This window comes from Notothenia rossii (assembly GCF_949606895.1).
Source record: "Notothenia rossii genome assembly, chromosome: 8".
Classification (NCBI taxonomy): domain Eukaryota; kingdom Metazoa; phylum Chordata; class Actinopteri; order Perciformes; family Nototheniidae; genus Notothenia; species Notothenia rossii.
Genome location: NC_136906.1, coordinates 32,029,305 through 32,045,070, shown reverse-complemented (window position 1 = coordinate 32,045,070; position 15,766 = coordinate 32,029,305). Strand labels below are relative to the sequence as shown.

General features: G+C 41.4%; 1 long non-coding RNA gene across 1 annotated transcript; it reads left to right on the top strand.

Annotated features, from left to right (window-relative positions):
* Window positions 1-2,001: 2,001 nt before the first annotated feature.
* On the top strand, window positions 2,002-5,928 carry LOC307017249. The gene is made up of 2 exons (XR_013802086.1): window positions 2,002-2,384; window positions 4,063-5,928. It is a non-coding gene; the product is annotated as an uncharacterized lncRNA (long non-coding RNA).
* Window positions 5,929-15,766: the final 9,838 nt, after the last annotated feature.

The following is a 15,766-nucleotide window of genomic DNA, read 5'->3' as shown; positions in this document are numbered from 1 at the left end:
TTCCACTGTACGTAATAGTATTTGGTTATGGTATATTATTTATATACATCAAAGGCAAAGGCACAATGCACCCCCCAGTGACACACATGTATTGAGTGTGATATTTTGCATTGGTCATGTGAAATCATCTTTACATACTAGAAAACTGTAGGAGCGGCCACTTGTTTTGAAATTGAATTTTTAATATCCGATAATATATTTGATCTGTTTTCTGTATTCTTCTCTCTTCCCAGCTCCATCCATCACCATTCTCTGTTCCTGCAGGTCCTGCTTGCTAATCAATGCTCATATTTTGTTACACTATTACAAATAAAGTCAATGTATTGTATGACATGAAGTTGTGCTTCATTCTGAGTCAATAATAAATTACTTCTGCCTTCAACTGCACAATGATTGTGGACTGCACCGACATCCATGTAGCTGCGCCCCAGTAAGATGAACCAAGCTAAGTTGACATACTCAACATACAGCTGTGCTCTTAAGTTTACATGAAGAATTTGTGAATATTGGTAATAACAGGTTTAAATCATTGTTAGTAATTAATTATATAATTTTCTCATTGTAGACGAGCAGACATGGAGCCAGATGAAAAAAGCAGAATATGCAGCTGCCATTTTCCACATGGAAAAGAGAAAGGGCCAAGTGTATTTGAGTGGACAAAAGAGAAAGGGAGCTTAGCTGTTAATCAGTCCAGGGAACTGAAAACTACTAACTCCACTAACCCACTGAAAAACAGTCCGTAGAGATTTAAAGAAGTAGTTGTAGTTCAGTCCAACGTTTCATTTGGATTCATTTGACAAAAGTCAACTATTTTCATAAAGAATATATATATTTTTCAAATTGAAAGTCAACTTTATTGTCAATCTTACTCAATTTGTGTTTATAGACAGAGAGATCAAAAAGACGTTTCCAACAATCCCAAATAAGAAAAATAAAATTATACAATTTACAGATATGTATACAAATATATATATATATATATATATATATATATATATATATATATATATATCCTATATACACCATCATGTATAACGATGGTGTATGATGTAGAAGGAAGTGTGGTAGATAACAAGTAAATATAGAGTTACATACAGATCCATGTTACAGCAAAAAAGATGGAATAACTAAGAAGCACGCAGTATAATGATAATTACATGCAACAATTAAATAACTGTTCAGCATCTCCACCACAATCCCAATCTGCTGTGTCCTGTTTTCCTCCGCTCTGCATAACACCCCATCACACATACGAAACACAACGCAGAGTCCGAGGGTGTTAAGAGTATGTTTATTTAAATGTCCTCCTCTCTACTGGCCAACACAGGGAGCATATGCTGGGTGTAGAATTTTTCCAGGAGGAGGAGATTTCCATGCCATGCAGGGTCTTTGGGGATGGGGATGATAATCGCCTCCTTCGTGGTCCACAGTAGCAGAGACTCCGGTCTGTGATGTGCAGCTGTTATATACACTGAACAAAAATATAAACGCAACACTTTTGTTTTTGCTCCCATTTTTCATGAGATGAACTCAAAGATCTAAAACATTTTCTATATACACAAAATAACCATTTCTCTCAAATATTGTTCACAAATCTGAAAAATTCTGTGATAGTGAGCACTTCTCCTTTGCCGAGATAATCCATCCCACCTCACAGGTGTGGCATATCAAGATGCTGATTAGACAGCATGATTATTGCACAGGTGTGCCTTAGGCTGGCCACAATAAAAGGCCACTCTGAAACATGCATTTTTGCTTTATTGGGGGGGTCTGGGGGGGTCCGAAAACCAGTGAGGTGTGAGGGTTAGGGTTAGGGTTAGGGTAATGTTGTGAATCGAGTGGTCTGTGTTCTAACCCTAATCTTAACCCTCACACCATATACTGACTGGTTTTCGGACCCCCCCAGACCCCCCCAATAAAGCAAAAATGCACGTTTCAGAGTGGCCTTTTACAGTGGCGCAAAAAGTGGGTATGCACTATATGCGACGCATATAGGGGCGCCACACCAGTGGGGGCGCCCAACAAGCGATGGTAAAAAAAAAAAATTAAATTAAATAAAAATAAAATGGTATTTTCTTTATGTTTCTAAATAGTTTCTGCATTTCCTTAAGGTTTTAAAACATTTTAGAGGAGTAATATGCTAGAGAAGGGCGCCCTATCTCATAAGATTCCATCATAGAATTTTGACATAGAGGAGGGAGCACGAGCAGGGACGCCGTGAACACTGAGGAGCAGGCGCTCGTTGTGAGTTAACGTCAAAAAGAAATCATGGATAAACCAAAAAAGCGGTCGGGGGCAGAAAATAGAAAAAGAAAGAGGGAAAAGGAGACGGCGTGTCAAGGGATGCGACAACAGCTAAATAAGTGGATGTTGAAAGGCAACAGGTAGGAATAGGATGATTTAAAGTGTGACGTCTGTCTGTGCTTGGAAATATTGACTGGCTAGCGTATGCTAACACTGGGCATGTAGCAGCCAAAGGTGGGTGGGTTTTGTTAACTGTGTTCGTTATTCTCCCGACCAGGAGAGAAGCTTTAAAATAGGAGACTAAATGGAGTCTCTGTGAAAGTTCAATTGGGTACTTTAATTAAAAAAGGCGCGGTAGTGTTACAGACAGAATATTGTTCAGTCAGACAAACAGCTGTGATCCGCTCCTCGATAGGGAAGAGAAGAGACTGGATCTCTCCTCCGGTGGTTTATATATGGTGTGCTGGCTCCTCCCCGCCAGCCGGCTCGCCTCGTCTCCAATGTCCGTTATTGCATTTAAACAGAGGATAGGTTCTTTTCACATTCAATATATGCTTAACACGCCGTTTCTCCTCATATTCTCTTTCATCACTTTTCATTTAACACATTCTAAACGCTGTAATCAATACTCTAAACAATACTTCTCGGCTCGTTTGGTTTCCGGTCATTCCGGATGTTGTCACATGCTACTCTCGTCTGTAAACAATGTATTCAAATAAACTGTACCTTCATTTAATATTCAGCATGGTAGTATCTCGACATCTATAGTTGTAGTGTTAAATCAGTAGGCTTCGGTTTGCACCACTCCATATCATTTCGCTACTAAATTCACCTCTTCAGGAAATCGTATATTAGCCACATGCTAAATGCTAACCGGAGATGAAGGATTTTCAGAATAAAAGCTTAAAAGCTTAACTGCTTGTGCACAAGAATTTCTAGTTTTTCAGTATAAAAGAGCATTAAAACTGACGGCATGTTTAAACTACATTTCCCCATTAAAACATTGATTTTAATTTCTAACAGTTTATGGCTAGCTTAGAATATGCAAACCAATGTTGCTGCGCCAGCGCTGACATGGAAAGTATGAGGTAGCATGTACAATAAATGACAAGAATCTGGAAAACATAACTAATGCAATAACTCTGGTTTATCATGGAATCATGCACACATTTGCTACCAAATAAGAGGCTTGCAAATGTCAGTTCATGTTAACAGACTGTTCTCAGATTGGCTAGTATTTGCTAACACTAGCAGCTGAAGTGTGGTTTACGGCTAGCTTTAATGCAAACCGATGTTTCTGATAGCTACATTTAGATTTTGGTTAAACCCCATGCATGTCACGTCCAAATTGTATTAAGGTAAAATAACAACTGGTAAATATAAGGTAGCATGCACAATAAATGTCAAGAAGCTGGAAAACATAGCTAACCATGGAATCATTTAAATATGTTGTGCTGCCATTAGCTGTCTATGTTAGCTGTGCTGTCAGACATACAGGCTATACATCTGTTTGGTGACACAGAAGCTGTTATTACAGGGTCACATCTCTTTACAGGTCTGTGCTAAGTAGCTCTCCGTATTTGTTCTTTTAAAATTCAAAATGTGAATGTACTTTCAACAGCAGCACAACCTTACACGGCATAATAGTGTTTTTTATTTGTTCTTTTAAAATCCAAAATGTGAATGTACTTTCAACAGCAGCACAACCTTACACGGCATAATAGTGTCGTTTTTTTTATTATTAAGTTGCCTTATCACTGGGCTGATATAATAATTTAATTTAGACAGCTGCTTTAACAGTGAATTCATTTTATTCAGGTGTGAGGATGGTGGCTCAGGAAAGACAGGGGAAGGCAACAGGTAGGTCTAACATTAGGTGTAAGTGTAGGGGTCTTGATACCAACAGATTCATTTCTTAATATTATTTTAATATTATTAATAAGGAAAAACTAATATGGAAAATCTATTTCATAATGTTTGTTTGACAATATATCTTAGTGGAAAAGAACACAGGCAAGGAGTGAATGAGACAGACATGAGGTCGGCGATGGCATCAAGTAGAGATGAGACCAGTGATGATGTCAGGTAGTAGGAGTTCTATTAGTTTGACCACACAAAACTCAATGTCCAGTATGGTTTGAAGTTCTGTTGACCAACCTATTCACTGTGTCCTTTTTGGGGATAATAGTGCAGACAGAGATGGAGAGCCACTCACCACAGAGGTGGAATTTGAGGAGATTGTCGAACCGAGAGGTGACGATGAGGTGGAAGAGAATGTCGAACCGAGAGGTGAAGATGAGGTGGAAGAGAATGTGGAACAGAGAGGTGAAGATGAGGTGGAAGAGAATGTCGAACCGAGAGGTGAAGATGAGGTGGAAGAGAATGTGGAACAGAGAGGTGAAGATGAGGTGGAAGAGAATGTCGAACAGAGAGGTGAAGATGAGGTTGTGGAACAGAGAGGTGAAGAGGAGAGGGCTGAGTCAAGGCCTTACTCAGAAGATCCATCAGACTGGCCACCACCACATCAGATTGGGGACTCATTTAGGCAGTGTGTTGTTGAAAATGGCCCACACAAATGTCCTGATGGGCCATATCCAAGATCAGAGAAGTCTAGAAGGTGTTTTTCGAAAGCGTATTGTTTTCGCACAATGTCAAATGGAGAGAAAGTTGCACGAGATTGGTTACTGTATTCTAAAAGTACGAATAAGGTGTATTGTTTTGCGTGTAAACTTTTCGGTGGAGCTAGCGTTGTTGACACACGCTTTGTGGTGGGATATAATAACTGGCAGAGTCTTTCAAAAACGCTGCAGCACCATGAAACCAGTGGTTTACACATCAACGCGTATCTTTTGTGGAAAGAATTAACATCTCGCTTACGCCTTGGTAAGACAATTGACAGTACCTTGCAAAAAGCCATAGAAGCTGAAAAGGCACACTGGAGAAGCGTGTTAACGAGAGTGATCGATTGCATACTCTTTCTCGCAGAAAGGAACTTGCCACTGAGGGGGAAGAATGCTACATTAGGAGATCCTAAAAATGGAAATTTTCTGGGTGTCCTTGAGGTCATAGCACGATATGATGTCACACTAGCAGAGCATCTTAGAAAGGTAGCGGCTAAAAAAAACACAGGATATCTTTCCTGGTGCACTCAGAATGAATTTTTAGATTCAATTGCAGACTGTGTACTTGGTAACATTTGTGCCCAGGTCAAAGCCTCCAAGTACTTTGCTGTGGAGTTGGATTGCACTCCTGACATTTCAAAGCAGGAGCAGGCCTCAGTCATAATCCGGTATGTTCATACGGACGACAAAAAGAAAGCCACCATCAATGAGTCTTTTGTTGGCTTCATAGTTGTGAAGGACACAACTGGTAAAGGTCTCACAGAAACACTGACTGGGGTGCTGGATAGCCTGGGGTTGGAGTTGAAGAATTGTAGGGGACAGAGTTATGACAATGGCTCGAATATGAGAGGTATACACAAAGGTGTTCAAGCCTTGGTGCAGCAGAAGTGTCCAGAGGCACTATTTATCCCCTGCTGTAGCCACAGTCTCAACCTTCTCCTATGTGATGCTGCATCATCAAACAGAGTGTGTCTTACCTTTTTTGGCACTATCCAGAGACTGTACACCATTTTTTCAGCTTCGGTGAAGAGGTGGGATATCCTCAAAGAGTTTGTGGACATTACTCTAAAGCCTCTCAGTGAAACCAGGTGGGAGGCGAAAATAGACTCTGTCAATGCTGTGCGTTTCCAGTTAGGGGGGATTCTTGACGCTTTGGAAAAGCTTGAGGAAGTGGAAAAAGACGGCAAAACAGTCTCAGAGGCAAAGTCGCTCTCTGGCGAGATTGTTACCATGGAGTTTCTGATGTGCCTCTTGATTTGGTATGATCTATTGTCAGAGATCACGTTTGTTAGCAAGGCAATGCAAGCAGTGAACATTTCGATGGACACTGCCATAAGGATGATCGATTCTCTGAAAGAATTCTTCTGTAAGTATAGAGAGGAGGGGTTTCAGAAATCCCTTGACATTGCACGCAGACTAGCCATTGAGATGGATGCTTCCCCTGACTTTAAGGAAAGACGTTGCAGAAAGCAAAAGAGATTTCATGGAGATGATTCAAGCACTGGCCATTTTGAACAGGAACCTGAGACCCATTTTAGGTGCATGGTTTTTAATGTTATTGTTGACACTGTAATTCAGGAGTTGTCTGATAGATTTTGCAATCTTCAGCTTGTGTCCGAAAAGTTTAAGTTAATTTACAAAATGGAACACATGACAAAAGCTGAGTTGGAGGAATCAGTGACAAGATATGCACTGGCTACCGATGATGTTTCAAGGGATATCATTCAGGAAATTTACCCAGCAAGCCGTCTACTTAGGGGGCATGAAAAGGCTCTGGATAAACTAAATGTCCTCCTACAGGAGAACCTTGATTTGGTTTTCCCAAATCTGACAGTAGCCCTGAGAGTTTTCCTGACAATGCCTATGACAGTTGCCTCTGCCGAGAGATCATTCAGCAAGCTAAAGCTGATTAAAACATACCTTCGTTCCAACATGAGCAATGATCGCTTAACCCAATTAGCAGTCATTTCAATTGAAAACAGTGTGGCACGAACTGTTTCATTCGATGCAATACTAGATAAATGGGCAAGTGCAAAGGCACGCCATGTTACGATTTAGTAGCAACTAAAGAGTGCTCTACTACAATCTCAGGTAGCAACATTGTTACATAAGCTACATCATTTTTTAATTTTTTTTATTTATTAGCTTATTTGTCAGGGGCCGTGTACAAGACAGTTCAGGTACCAGAGTTAGCTATAAAGTGATTTACATCTGTGGTTGTTGTTAACAGAGTGTGTTCTAATGGATCTTTGTAAGCTTACTTTTGCATTTTAATGTTTTAATGTTTTATGTTGCATTGATTATAATGATTGTAAATGTGTAAATGTGTTTATTATTTAATGATGGTAGACCTACAGTGGCTGATATGCTTTAAAATAAACCCTTATTATTTAAAGGCCATGTCCAGCAGACTTATTTATTTATTATTACTATATATATATATATATATAATATATATATAAAAAACAATTTTTTTGGGGGGGGGGGCGCCAAAATTGTTGCTGCATACCCCCCTGACACAGGGCAGCTGCGCCCCTGGCCTTTTATTGTGGCCAGCCTAAGGCATACCTGTGCAATAATCATGCTGTCTAATCAGCATCTTGATATGCCACACCTGTGAGGTGGGATGGATTATCTCGGCAAAGGAGAAGTGCTCACTATCACAGATTTTTTCAGATTTGTGAACAAAAATTGAGAGAAATTTTTATTTTGTGAATGTAGAAAATGTTTTAGATCTTTGAGTTCATCTCATGAAAAATGGGAGCAAAAACAAAAGTGTTGCGTTTATATTTTTGTTCAGTGTATTTTGATATTTGAATCCTTATTTTTTTCAGCACATATTTTTTGTTTTCAGATTCAAAACAATTATTTTTTCAGTTTCAAATCTTGTTTTTTCAGGTTTCACATTGCTTTTCACCTTCAGATCGTTTTTCACTTTCAGATCTTTTTTTTTCGCTTTCAGATCTTTTTTTTTCGCTTTCAAACTTTTGGCCCTGATATTGCTTGGGGGGGCGGGGCTTACCAAAGAGTAGTTTGGCATCCTCAATCAATTAATCAATGTTTATTTATATAGCCCAATATCACAAATGTTACATTTGTCTCAGTGGACTTCACAGTTTGTACAGAATATCAGTATGACAATACGACACCCTCTGTCCTTAGACCCTCATATCATAAGGAAAAACTTCCAGAGAAAACCCACAGTTTAAAGGGAAAAATGGGAGAAACCTCAGGGAGAGCAACAGAGGAGGGATCCCTCTCTGCAGAGTTGCCGAGAAGCCCTTAGTAGGCGGAGTCGGCCACTTACGGCTCGACAGTGACGTCAGAGTTCAACTCCCGCCTACTCCAGCCTGCTCCAAATAAGGGCAAAGAGGCGGAGCCGAGGCGGGACCTGCTGCCTCCGAACTGGAAGTAAACAGAGCTAGCTCAGGCTAAGAAGCTAAGCTAACATGAAATACATGCATACCAAGTTACTGCTAACAGTGTAGTTCCCCTATATAAACGTTACATTCATAATCAAATGAGACAATCTGCAAGAGAATTAGCTATATTTTGTTATCGTTAATGTTTGTCATTCACACGTTAAGAAAATAAGTACCGATACATAGCAGAACAATTGTGGCGATGTTCGGCTTAATAAGCCTTGTTCAACATAATTTATTTAACTAATACTACAGCAGGCGAAACAAGTCTACGTTTCGCTGCATTCCTTGATCTCCAGTTATAACGACGGACTCCATCGCCCGGACCTAACGGAGCCGCAGTGGGCTAGCTCCGGGACGCCGGCTGGAGCTAGCCCCCTGCGGCTCCGTTAGCTCCGGCGGCCACCACTGGGATAATTGGGTCCCCTATTAACATTTGCTCCCGTTTAGCATTATGGGCGTCATAGCCACAGACTATAGAGAGGCGAAGTCCCGCCCATCTACTTCCGACCCATGGGACCCCGGAAGCGGAAAATTATACATTGAAGTCAATGGAGAGAGAAAAGTCCTCTTTCGATCCCGTTTGAATTGTAGCACGAATGACACATATGACGTTTGTCAAATGAAAGGAACACTTTGCAAGTAAAAAAAAATTTTTGTCATAAAACTGTGAAGTTACAATTTTTTTTGTGTGAAACCGCTCAGTGAACTACAGGTCTCTGGTCTCGCACAATACGCGTCACCATCACAAAGATGGCCGTCACGTTAGCAAATTTCACCTGTTTCTTTCAGAATGAGGCGAAAAAGTATAAAACGAGGTGAAAATCACTACAAGTCTGGGCATGTTGAGAGCTGTACATACACGAAAGGGGAGTTAGTCGGTTCTGTAAGAGCCAGCATGCGGGACCGGCTTTACAAGGTTTCAGTGAGTAATATGAGTGCAATGTTTAACGTTAATGTCAGCTAGCTAACATTAGCTAACAAGGTACACTAACTTGTTTTGTTTTGGCAACTAGTTTTCTCCTTAAGAACTTTGTGGTCTCTGTGTATGCTGTGGATAACATTAGTGTTCACAAGAACAAGATACACTCCCGTGTTTTGTTTTAGTTGCTCTTCAGATTGAGGCGGCCAGTTTTATATCGACTATATGTGTGATCTCCTTTTACATCTCGTTGTGTCATTTGAGTTTATTTGCTGTGTGTAGATTCAAGGATTTTGGTTATCTTGTCAATTTGTTTGGTTATCTAGGCACAGCTGTGTGTGACTCCCTCTGGTACACTGGTATGTGTTTTCCTAATGTAGAGAGCATTGATTCATTAATAAACTACACACTGACTCTAGATCCTGACCAAATCCTTTTTTTTTGTTGATCAAATGTTTTTCAAAAATGTATTGTATATTACACTGAACAAAAATATAAACGCAACACTTTTGTTTTTGCTCCCATTTTTCATGAGATGAACTCAAAGATCTAAAACATTTTCTATGTACACAAAATAAACCATTTCTCTCAAATATTGTTCACAAAACTGAAAAAATCTGTGATAGTGAGCACTTCTCCTTTGCCGAAATAATCCATCCCACCTCACAGGTGTGGCATATCAAGATGCTGATTAGACAGCATGATTATTGCATAGGTATGCCTTAGGCTGGCAACAATAAAAGGCCACTCTGAAACGTGCATTTTTGCTTTATTGGGGGGGTCTGGGGGGGTCCGAAAACCAGTGAGGTGTGAGGGTTAGGATTAGGGTTAGGGTTAGGGTAATGTTGTGAATCGAGTGGCCTGTGTTCATCGTCCATAACATACGCCTGCCCATACCATAACCCCACCACCACCATGGGCCACTCGATTCACAACATTACCCTAACCCTAACCCTAACCCTAATCCTAACCCTCACACCAGATACTGACTGGTTTTCGGACCCCCCCAGACCCCCCCAATAAAGTAAAAATTCACGTTTCAGAGTGGCCTTATGCTGAGATGGATTATCTCGGCAAAGGAGAAGTGCTCACTATCACAGATTTTTTCAGATTTGTGAACAATATTTTGAGAGAAATGGTTATTTTGTGTATGTAGAAAATGTTTTAGATCTTTGAGTTCATCTCATGAAAAATGGGAGCAAAAACAAAAGTGTTGCGTTTATATTTTTGTTCAGTGTAGTATTTTGAATACTTAAAACGAAAGTTAGTTATAATAATATTATAATATAATCAGTTATATTCTTGTATAACCCATAATGAGAATGCTTCTTGATGGTTTTTGAATATGTATGTTTGCTTACAATTTTAGTTGTTGCTGTTTTGATAAATTTGCGTTTTAAAAAGAGGGTGTTGAGATCTTCATAGTCATAGCCATAGAATATGTCTGGTCATGTCCAGTCCTGTACATCAGAGGCCATGCCCAGTTTCCACAAATATGGGTGTGGAGGAGGTGTCTTTGGTTTTTATATCCTGTTGTTGAGTATAAAGACACTGGATCTTTGGGGAGAGCGCGAGAGAGAGGGGGGGTTTCCCCTGGTATACTCTCTCCTGGTAGGCTCTGGCCCTCAGAGCTGGGTTTTTGCTCTCGGTAAGGTTCTCTCGAGCTGGGTAACTATTGCTTAAATCTCTGTGTATTGAATGCTGAGGAAATGGTTTCGACGAAAGTTTTGAACGGACCTCTTGGACCAAAACATTCTTTAAATGTGATGGACTTCTTAAACCAATCATTAATAAATGAGTTGGAATTCTTAAGCCTACCATTCTTAAATGTGTCAGGATTTTAGAACTAATTAGAGAACCTTCGCCACCACGAGAAAATTCCTTTTGAATTTCGTGGGAAGACTTTAATGGGTCAACTATGAATTAAGGTTTTAAATTAGAAGATAACCCCAGCATGATATGTTTAGTATGATTAAAATGTTGTAAAGAGAGAAGGCAAAAACCCTGTATTAGTTTGGACCTATTTTTCTTCAAATAAACTGATCCCACCTTTTGGATTGGGACAACTTAAAAGACATCTGCGCTCTCCTCTCCTGCTTCAAAGGTAAGATTGCACCCTGCCACACTCTCACTTAGGTAGGGCCACACCTCATTTACTGATATCAAAATCCTTCGGGATCGCTTAAACAGATTAAAGAGAGTTGTCTGAATTGAAACAGCAGTTAATTGAACCTGGTTCTTCGGGGAGTTAATAGAGGTGAGATCTTGCTGACGTTGGTGGATCTGAGCCAACCAGTAAACTTACATGGACTGAATAACTTCAGTCAGGTCAATTAGTAGGTCTGAGTAATTTCCCGGAATAAATTATCAGGACTTTACCAACTCTTACACTAGACAAAACCATAATGAATAATTACAGGCCAATATCAAACCTTCCCTTTTTAAGCAAATTGATTGAAAAAGCAGTTTTTCAACAGTTGAGTAATTTCATGTTTTTAACTGACGGTTTTGATGTGTTTCAGTCGGGCTTTAGACTTAACCACAGCACTGAGACTTCACTTGTTAAGGTCTTAAATGACATCCATTTGAACACAGACAGTGGCTGAATATCAGTGTTAGTATTATTAGATCTCAGCGCTGCCTTTGATACTGTTGACCACAACATATTGCTAGACTGTCTTGAAAACTGGGTGGGAGTTTCAGCAACAGCTCTAAACTGGTTTAGCTCCTACTTGAAGGACAGAACAAACTTTGTCTCAATAGGCAATTACAAATCAACCCTGACAAAATATGCTGAAGTTCACTGCTGTGAGGAGTCCAGTTCTGTCTCTCATTCTCTGGTCCAGCCTGTCTGCATCACTTGGACACCTTAAACAAACAGATATGTAAAGTACCATGCGTACAAACAATATAACTCATTCTCCTCTGTTGAACATGTTGGATTGTGTATTGTCCGAGTCAGGGTCCTTTTTATTTTACTGTAACTTTGGAAGTTGTGTTACCAATGCTTACTGTTTATTTGATATCAATTTGGTAATACAATTAATAAAAACAACAAGGTTAGGGTTTGTTCTTCAGATATGACTGACGTTAAGGTGTAAGCTCAATAATGAACTCCAGCTCAACCAACCACGTTGTAATATCTAAGTAATCATCTTGAAATATGCCATTAATAATTGTATTATACACAGATCTTATTGTGAGGTTGATTTCGCATACACTACTTCGACGTTAGCTAAATCAAAAAAAGCATGGATAATTTACAAAGGCTTTAAAAACACAGCAGGAGCCCAAGACAATTATAAAACGTGTCATTATTTCAGTACAGTTCAATTGGTTTTATTTTCATAAACGGTTATCAACCGTTAGTGCCAAAGCAGTAATAATAATAATAATAATAATGCATTTTATTTATATAGCGCTTTTCACAACTCAAAGACGCTTTACAATATGAGGGAGGGTAGACAAACAAGGACAGGCAAACAAGTAAGTATAGTAAAATAAAAAAATAAAAAGGCAGTCAAGAAGAAGTTGATTGAGAGGGGGGGTGGGGGGCTTATGGGTAGACAGAGTTGAAAATATGTGTTTTGAGGCGGGACTGAAAGACTGTGAGGGACTCAGAGTCATGGAGATCTTGGGGGAGAGAATTCCAGAGCCTAGGAGCTGCCACTGAGAAGGCTCTGTCCCCAAAGCCGCAGAGTCTGGATGTGGGAATGGATAGGAGTCCGGCTGCGGTGGATCTGAGGGACCGTGGGGGTTGATAAGGAGTGAGAAGGTTTGTGAGATAAGGGGGAGCCAAATGGTGGAGTGCTTTGTAGGTGAGGACCAGAATTTTGTAGTTGATGCGATGGGAGACAGGAAGCCAGTGGAGGTCGTTGAGGACTGGGGTGATGTGATGTGATGCCATGATTTGGTATGGGTGAGGAGACGTGCAGCTGCATTTTGAACCCGTTGGAGTCTGATGAGGGATGTAGTGCTGATCCCGTAAAGAAGTGAGTTGCAGTAGTCAAGGCGGGAGGAAATGAAGGCATGGATTAGTCGTTCGGCTGCGGGGCGGGTGAGAGAGGGTAGGATTTTTGCAATATTGCGGAGGTAGAAAAATTAGGTTTTGACTGTTTGGCGGATGTGAGGTTCGAGGGAGAGGTTGGGGTCAAAGATTACGCCAAGGTTGCGTGCCTGATTGGAGGGGGAAACAATGGTGCCATCGATGGTGAGTGTTATGTTAGTGACCTTGCTGAGGGTGGATTTGGAGCCAATTAGGAGGAGTTCTGTTTTGTTGCTGTTCAGTTTGAGGAGGTTATGTTGCATGTTGGAGAGGTAGGCAGATTTAGCGGCAATAAGAGCATCTCTGTATGCATTAAGATGGAGTTTGTAGTTTATGTAATGGACTGTGAGGGATGATTTCTTTGAAAGACGTTCAAGTTGGCGGCCTCGCTGCTTCATTTTTCGCAGTGCGGGTGTGAAACAGGGTGAGGAGGTCTTGAAAGTAACAGTTTTATTTTTGAGGGGGGCTAAAGTGTTGAGGGAGGTGAGTAGGGTGGAGTTGAGGTGGTTGAGCAGATCATCAGGTGAGCTGAGGGTTGCGTCCAGGGGGAGATTAGACGATAGCAGTTCGGAGAGATGGTTATGGTCAATGGAGTGTAGATTACGGGAGGTGATGTTTCTGGGTGGGCAGGGGTTTCGGGTGGGGGAGGCAGTTTGTGGTCGGAGAGGGGAAATGGGCAAGGGTGGAGGTCAATCACTGGGAGGTTGGTAGAGCAGACGAGATCAAGAATGTGTCCTTTGTCATGGGTGGGGAAGGTGACATGTTGGGTGATAGAGAAATTGTCCAGTAGGGTTGTGAATTCGGATGCCAGCTTGAAGGTGGGTGAGTCAATGTGAATGTTGAGGTCACCAAGTAGTAACAGACGTTGAGACAGGGATGAAGCAAGTGTGAGGAATTCAGTGAAATCGGAGAGGAAGGAGGGATGAGGTTTAGGAGGCCGGTAGATGAGGATGACTGTCAGTGAGGGAGGGGCTTTGAAGGCAATGAATTCAAAGGATGATACTGAGGGGAGGGTTAGTTCTGTGATCTGGATGTTCTGATTGTGGATTACAGCAAGGCCGCCACCACGGTGGGAGGGGCGGGGTTTAGTGATGTATTTAAAGCCAGGGGGGTGAGGGAGAAGAAGTCATCGGGCTGTTGCCAGGTTTCGGTGAGCAGAAGGAAATCAAGGGATTTTTCCAAGATTAGTTCATGGAGGATGAGGGCTTTCTTGTTGAGTGATCGGATGTTAAGGAGGGCAATATTAGTTGAGTGGGAGGGGCGTGGTGTGGTCACAGTAGTGCTGTACCGATGCGTCGACGATGTTGACGCGTCGACTTCAAAATATCGTCGACGACATATTTCCTCGTCGCCGCATCGCCACACACGTGGGTCACCCAAAACAACAACAAGCAGTTCGCAATCGCACTTTAAACACTATGGAGACTGAAACGGCTACCACTTCCTCCTCACAGGATTGCGCACGAAGCCCTGCAAAAAGCCCCCAAACAAAAACATCTCGCCCTAGGTCTTTCAAATTGAATTGATTGAAATCTCCAATATCAACGTAAGAGCTTGTTCGGGGGTGCTAACACTTAACCATAAACTTCATCGTTTACTTCTCCGTCTTTATATGTAGATATTACTTTTCTCCGTTAATCTCTGTTAAGATGTTTCCATAGCAACAACAACTTCCTGTCAACAGCGCTACCTCTCCTTCAAAATAAAAGCATATTCATAAATAGGAACAGCCCTAGTGTGTTGTGCAGCTTGAGTTCTGTGCACTTCGGTAGTGCTAACTATCTTATAGCTCTCCGTGCGGTTTGTTCGTGCTTGGTTGGTTCGTGCTTGGTTGGTTAGTAGTTAATGTTAGCTACCTAGCTAGCGGCGCCAGCTGTGTGTTAGTTAACGTTTGTCAGCATTTAATGTTGGATTGAATGGTAGCTAGTTTACGTCTGCAGAACACCGTTATCTAGCCGCTACTAACCCGGAACGAACAAACTGCACAGAGAGCTAACTCATGTTGTGGTCGTTTACGAGTCAAACATAACATTAGACTAACATTAGTCAGCTTATAGCAGGGGTCGGCAACCCATGCTGGCACGCGGCACCGTAACCAGTGGCACACTAGGAACAAGTGGAATAAGTGTGCAAAATATTTAAATTGTATTTTCGGATCCTGAACGAGACCGCTGCCAGAGCGCGTCCCCCCGTTACCTGCAGAAGGAAGCCATGCACGCAACGCAGCCCCGCTCTCTTTAACTCCAGGCGACTTTCTGCCGCTTTCCTCCGTGGTGCAGTGCTGATCGTTTCACCACGGAGGAAAGCACTTCACTAATTGCAGTACCCATAAGGAGCTGTACAAATGCCGCAGTTTTTGCGTCGCTGTGTATTTACTTGAAAGCCCAGTGGCGATCTGCTCATCTCTCATCGAAATAATATGCTACAAAGGGGCGGACTGGCCATCTGTGTGTTGAACTTTCCTGTCGGCTCCCAGACCGTAGTCGAGGAGGGCAGAAGCAACAGCTTCAGG